Consider the following 7,188-nt stretch of genomic DNA (forward strand, 5'->3'; position numbering starts at 1 on the left):
CCATTTCCTCTGCCTGAAATCCTATTCCCCACAGTTCTCCCTACCATGACCTTCATCCACTTGGCTAAATCCTATTCATTTTGTCCCAACTTAAGTATCACCTCCTCCAGGAAGCCTTCTCTGGCATCCATGGGGTGGTACCCCATTCATGTGCCTCCTTGGCACCAATGCCTCCCTTAGAGCATCCACCAACCACATTGTCCTGTAATGGCAGGATTGTGTTCTGTCTCCCCCACTAGACTCTGTTCCATGATGGCAGAGGCTAGGTCTTATTCACTGTTACATCGTCTGACCTCAGTAGGTACATGATAAGTTGTTATTTACAAAATCATGAACAGGACCAGATCCCTGCTCTCTTGGAGCTTCAGAGCTCACATCGTGGAAGGGAGTTCACTGCCCAGGATGGTTACTCTACAGCTAACTCTGCCCTTGAGAGCTTCAGGCCTCTTATGGCTCTCTCTCTCTCTCTCTCTCTCTCTACCCTCCCTGACTGTTGACAGTTTCATGTTAGTCGGGTGAGGTCTGAATAACGCCAGCCTGTTCCAGAGTCAGCCAGCTCCTCTCTGCAGAATGGCACCAGTCCATTTGATTTTCTCCCCTCCGCTGGCATGAGAAGCTTAGAGGCAGCCAGGAAATCGGTCTTGGGAATATTTGGCCTCTCCAGGCCCTTGGGATTAGAGCCTAAAAATTGGATCCAGGGAACCAGGCTACCAATCTATCCCCCTGTTGACTGCGGGGTCTCCTTGCTTTCACTCAGCTCCCTGGGCCCACCTGTCTCTTCTTATTCTCCCCGTTCTTCATCACCACTCATAGGACAATTTCCATTTTTGACGGTGGTTCTGTATATGCTACAGTGAAAATCTTTTGGGGAATTTACCCATTTACTATGACTCCTTAGTTGTACCCCTTACTCACAAGGGCTCTTGGCATCTATATTTTTGCCTCGTATCCTGTTCTCTCCACAGTACTGATTGGACCAAAGTTGGATACCTGAGCCACTCTGAGCCCATCATATTCTCTTACCTAGGAACTGGTGCAACAAGGGTCTGGTTTGGCCTGAATTGGTCTCTTAAATGAAAGTGATGTAAACTAAAGAGCTGTGTGGTGGCTTCTCTCACCTACGAAGTAGAATGAGAAGCATAGAAGGCTGGTCTACAGAAAGCGAATAAAGAACCAGAAACATGCCGGGCGCGGTGGCTCACGCCTGTAATCCTAGCACTTTGGGAGGCCGAGGCGGGCGGATCACAAGGTCAGGAGATCGAGACCACGGTGAAACCCCGTCTCTACTAAAAATACAAAAAATTAGCCGGGCGCGGTTGTGGGCGCCTGTAGTCCCAGCTACTCGGGAGGCTGAGGCAGGAGAATGGCGTGAACCCGGGAGGCGGAGCTTGCAGTGAGCCGAGATCGCGCCACTGCACTCCAGCCTGGGCGACAGAGCGAGACTCCATCTCAAAAAAAAAAAAAAAGAACCAGAAACATGTGTATAAGATATCAGGGTCAGTTGTTTCATTCCTGGTTGCAGCTTCGTTCTAAAGCCCAGCCTCATCCCTTCCCACAGGTACCTCCTCGGTGTTCAGCAATTATCGACCGAGCACCTAATGTGTGCCAAGCATGAATTTTTAAAGCACTTAGTCTAAGTGGTGAGAAAAAATAGATACAATCCACGTCCGCATGGAGCGTACAACCTAATTAACCAAATACTCACAAAACTAAATACATAATCACAAATGGGTTGAACTGCTCTGAAAGAAAAGTACAGGGTGACTTAAAAATACATCTAACAGGAAGACCTGGTCTAGTCTGGAGAATTAAGGAAGGCTTTCCTGAGGGAGTAACATCTGGATGGATTTAGGAAACAGAGGAGCATCCACGGGCTGATAAGATGATTCCTAAACCAAACCAATGCAGCAGAGGCAGGATTTCAGGGTCAGAGGTGACCACAAAATGCAAAGTGAATCATCCACTGGGAGAATACTGGACCTTACACAAACTGAGGAACAGGAATCCAAGTCAATCTTATCTAGACCTTAAGAGGCAAGATGATACCTGGGCCTCATCTGATTGAATTGGTTGGGATGTAGCTTGAGCACCAGGAGTTTTTTAACTCCTCAGGTGACTTAACTGTGCAGCCATGGTGGAGAATCACTGACTACCGAACTGCAATGAAAGCCTAGCTGGTGGCAGAAACCCTGACTTTATAGCAATACTGATCCTTGTAGTCACATAACTTACCCAGCACCATCGAGCAACAAATTCCTGTGATTGAATCTTACTCAGTCGGTATCGTAACTGATAAGGCACCTGCCACATAGCATGCCGGGACCTTGGGCAAAAAAAAAAAAAAGAGAGAAAGTGACCCTGACACAGCCTGAGGTATGATCTAGGCTCATCAACTAGGAAAGAGCTCAGATTCCAAGGAAAACAAACAGTGGTAAGGCCAAGGAAGAGAAAGAGAAAGACTGCTGGGCTGGCATAGAGCTTAAAGAACTAAGAACAATTCTCCTAGCCTAGCCACCTACTCTCAATGCTTGCCACAGAATGCCAAGAATTTGGGGGACAGAAAGCTGTGCAATTGTACTTTTGGGGTCTTGCAGGACAGTGAAAGATACAGTGTTAGTGGCCACAGCAACAGTGTGCCGATAAATGTCTAACAACCTACTCTCTAGGGAGGGGAAAGCCCTGGTTTGCAGCTTTTGCCAATTACAGGAATGTAAATACTCCCATCATGGCAGACTTCAAGTTACTAACATGACATCACTGAAAGCAGAGCTGGGAAGAGATGCACATGATTGGCTCTCGTGAGCTCACATGAATCATCTCCAGCACACCCCTGGCCCCAGCAGATAACCTGAATGAGTTTTGCAGACTGGGGTCATCCAGGAATTCTGAGTATCTGGCATTCACATTTAATTTTTGACATATATAATAAATAGCACTTTGTGTTCATTAACATTCTAAATGTGAGAGGGGAAAGATTATTTGTACTCTCTTCTCCCTATCTTCCAAGAAGAGTGAATCCCAGAGAAGATATGTCTGGATTTCTGGAGAAGTTACCAAAAGGGGTGGGAGAATATTTGGGGAGGGAGGAGTGATGAGGTTGCTAATGTTGACAGAGGAACTTTGGGGAAAGAACAGAGATGCCTTAAAAGGGATTTTTTTGGGTAAGTTTTGCTGTGTGGTACACAATGTTAAATCTGGTACTCCAGATTTCCTTAAGAAATCTTCAGTAAAGTGTGCATTTCTCACAAAAACATTTGGCATTCAATTTGATTTAAGGAGGAATACAGTAAAGTGCTGAATTTGGTCCTGTGGTGGGTATACAGCAAGAGAAGAGGCTGCCTAAAGGGATAGAGTCGTATTCAGATTAGATGGATAAGAGCAATAATAACCTGACAATAACAACCATCCTTGCTGAGCACTAACCACATGCCCAGCATGGCTCCACACATTTCATGAATATTCATCTATTTAATCAGGCAGCAAATCAGTTCAAATCAGAACACAGACAAACTGATCCAAGAACCCAAGCTTGATTAGCTACTACATCATATGACCAATTACAGGGATGTAAATTTTCACATAGTGTATGGAATATGGAACACAATGTGTATTTTTAGGTAAATAGCATCTATTTCAACATAGAACATTTTGGATTTTTGTGATTAGGATGTTTGACCTAGAATTCAGACATTCCCAGGAGACTGGAACCTTATAGTACTTCTAGCAAGCATTGCCTTTGAAATGAATGAAAACCTTAGACAGACTATAAGGGGGGTTTCAGGCATCAGTCAGGGAGGTGGGTATTTTCTTTCTGAGGCATCTGAAGTGGCTACAGAAATCCATTATGCACCCACTGCATACAACTTAATTAAACAGATATTATTAAGCACCAATTGGGGTCTGCAATGATGAGGAAGAGAGTTTCTCTCGCATCTCACTCATCTAGGAGGAGAGTATGGGGAGTGGAGCAAAAAAGCAAGCATGGCAGCTCATACCTGTAATCCCAGCACTTTGGGAGGCAAAGGCAGGCAGATCACCTGTGGTCAGGAGTTCAAGACCAGCCTGGCCAACATGGTAAAACCCCATCTCTACTAAAAATACAAAAATTAGCAGGGTATGGTGGCGCACACCTATAATTCCAGCTACTCAGGAGGTTGAGGCAGCAGAATCACTTGAATCTGGGAGACAGAAGTTGCAGTGAGAGATTGTGTCACTGCACTCCAGCCTGGGCAATAAAGACAGACTCCATCTCAAAAAAGAAAAAAAAAAAAAAAGGCAAGTTTATCCTTAACTCTGTGCCAGGGGACAGACATGAGGGTGCATGAGAAAGCAAATGAGTAAGTGCTACTCAGGACCTCAGGACATGGCACAGAAATCATGAGATGTTTTCCCAGGCTAATAAAGTGTGGGCTCAGCTCTGAAGGATTCCAACAGGTACAGTTGGAGAGTGAAAGCAGTCCAGGGAGAGGAAAAGCCCAAGCAGAGAACAGGGCAGGGGCAGGACTGTAGGAATGGGGAGGGAGCATGACGAAGAGGCCACAGGCTGTTTATCTAGGAGCTCACAGTCTCCTCTGGATTGTCTTATAATAATGAAAGTAGATAAAATTATAATGACATTATTATGAGAAGCTGACAAATCGACAGGACTATTTTGTTTTGAAAAAATAAAGAGTATCTTAAATAAAAGTTACTATACTTCCACTAATGCTAATTAATAACAATTAATTAATAATGAACCAGTTCATTGAGGCTTAAAATTGAAAAGGCAGACCAGAGTCACTCTGGGCAGATCTGGGATGCAGTCAGTTTATAAGTACCTCCTCTCCTCTCTCCCACTCCCCTAGCTTTATGTTTCCATCCTCCCCCTTGGCTCAGTTCTTGAGGTCCATTATACTCTCAGCTACCCTGGATCTCCTTCCATGATGTCCTTTTGTTTTTAAATTTTACTTTAAGCTCTGGGATACATGTGCAGAACGTGCAGGTTTGTTACATAAGTATACATGTGTCATGGTGGTTTGCTGCACCTATCAACTGGTCATCTAGGTTTTAAGCCCCAAATGCATTAGGTATTTGTCCTAATGCTCTCCCTCCCCTTTCCCCTCATGCCCCCGACAGGCCCTGGTGTGTGATGTTTCTCCTCCCTGTGTCCATGTGTTCTCATTGTTCAACTCCCACTTGTGAGAACATGCAGTGTTTGGTTTTCTGTTCCTGTGTTAGTTTGCTGAGAATGATGGCTTCCAGCTTCATTCATGTCCCTGCAAAGGACATGAACTCATTCTTTTTTATGGCTGCATAGTATTCCATGGTGTATATGTGCCACATTTTCAAGTCTTTGCTATTGCAAATAGTGCTGCAATAAACATATGTGTGCATGTGTCTTTATAGTAGAACGATTTATAATCCTTTGGGCATATACCCAGTAATGGGATGGCTGGGTCGAAGGGTATTTCTGGTTCTAGGTCCTTGAGGGATCGCCACACTGTCTTCCACAATGGTTGAACTAATTTACACTCCCACCAGCAGTGTAAAAGTGTTCCTATTTCTCCACAGCCTCGCCAGCATCTGTTGTTTCCTGATGTTTTAATAATCGCCATTCTAACTGGCATTGAGATGGTGTCTCATTGTGGTTTTGATTTGCATTTCTCTAATGACCAGCAGTGTGATGAGCTTGTTTTCATATGTTAGTTGGCTGCATAAATGTCTTCTTTTGAGAAGTGTTTGTTCATATTCTTTGCCCACTTTTTGATGGGGTTTTTTTTCTTGTAAATTTGTTTAAGTTCCTTGTAGATTCTGGATATTAGACCTGTGTCAGATGGGTAGCTTACAAAAGTCTTCTCCCATTCTGTAGGTTGCCTGTTCACTCTGATGATAGTTTTTTTGTTTGTTTGTTTGTTTTTGGTTTTTTTGCTGTGCAGAAGCTCTTCAGTTTGATTAGATCCCATTTGTCAATTTTCGCTTTTGTTGCAATTGTTTTTGCTGTTTTAGTCACGAAGTCTTTGCCTATGCCTATGTACTGAATGGTATTGCCTAAGTTTTCTTCTAGAGATTTTATGGTTTGGGTTTTACATTTAAGTCTTTAATCCATCTTGAGTTAATTTTTATATAAGGTGTAAGGAAGGGGTCCAGTTTCTGTCGGTGCTCTACATGTTCAGAAAAACTTTTCTAGTAACGAACTATAGAAATGATCCCTGAAAGTATAGTCTTCATGATCAGTACTTTCTTGATTCTGTCTTTTCTTTTCTTTTTTTTCTTTTTTTATTTTTTTATGTTTTTTTAGATAGATTCTCACTTTGTCCCCCAGGCTGGAATGCACTAGCGTGATCTCGGCTCACTGCAACCATCTGCCTCTGGGGTTCAAGCGATTCTCATGCCTCAGTCTCCTGAGTAGCTGGAATTCTGGGATTACAGGCAAATGCCACCATACCTGGCTAGTTTTTTGTATTTTTGGTAGAGATGGGGTTTTGCCATGTTGGCCAGGCTGGCCTCGAACTCCTAGCCTCCCACAGTGCTGGGACTTCAGGCATGAGCCACCACGCCCAGCCTGATACTGTCTTTTCTATCAAAAGTTATCACTTTTGTGTGTCAGGCCCAGGGAGTTCGAGATAACCTGAATTGAAACTCAGGTGATAATGGCTAATTATAACCTTCAGTAGAAACATATTGGCTGCAAAACCAAAAGTTCCGGTACTCTGAGAATTTCAGGCCAATAGGAGAGATTAGGGCAGGGTCGTCCAACTCCCCTCAGATCATACCCAATAGGAGACTCCTGATTCCATCTACAGGGCTGGCAATGGTTAGGGGAAATTCTTTAGGAAACCATAGGCCAAATTGTACAAAGGAAAAGATAGAATGTGGCTAGAGGGTACTCTATGCCCTCTTGTGCCCTGGTCCCTGTTTTCCTTCCTCCCCTGAGGAAACGCAGAGATGTTTTTGGAATGTAATTCTAGATAACTCAGGCTATCGAGTTGCATTTCATCTGGCAATTCAGACAGGCCTGAGGAGCCAGCATAAAGGGAGACTGGAGGTGGGGGAGGGAGGGGACAAAGGAAGGTGGTGACAAGAGGAGCTTATGGAGGAAAAGACCTGCAAATCTGGACCCAGCAGGTTCAGCCTCTGAGTCCAATGTCCATCTGAGGGCCAAGAACATCACCAACCACCCAGTGGGAATCCCCAGCCTTTCCTGATTGC

General features: G+C 44.2%; 1 pseudogene; it reads right to left on the minus strand.

Annotated features, from left to right (window-relative positions):
- Positions 1-6,125: 6,125 nt before the first annotated feature.
- On the minus strand, positions 6,126-6,204 carry LOC112424433 (small nucleolar RNA U3; annotated as a pseudogene).
- Positions 6,205-7,188: the final 984 nt, after the last annotated feature.

This window comes from Macaca nemestrina, chromosome 8 (genome assembly GCF_043159975.1).
Source record: "Macaca nemestrina isolate mMacNem1 chromosome 8, mMacNem.hap1, whole genome shotgun sequence".
NCBI classification, from domain to species: Eukaryota; Metazoa; Chordata; class Mammalia; order Primates; family Cercopithecidae; genus Macaca; species Macaca nemestrina.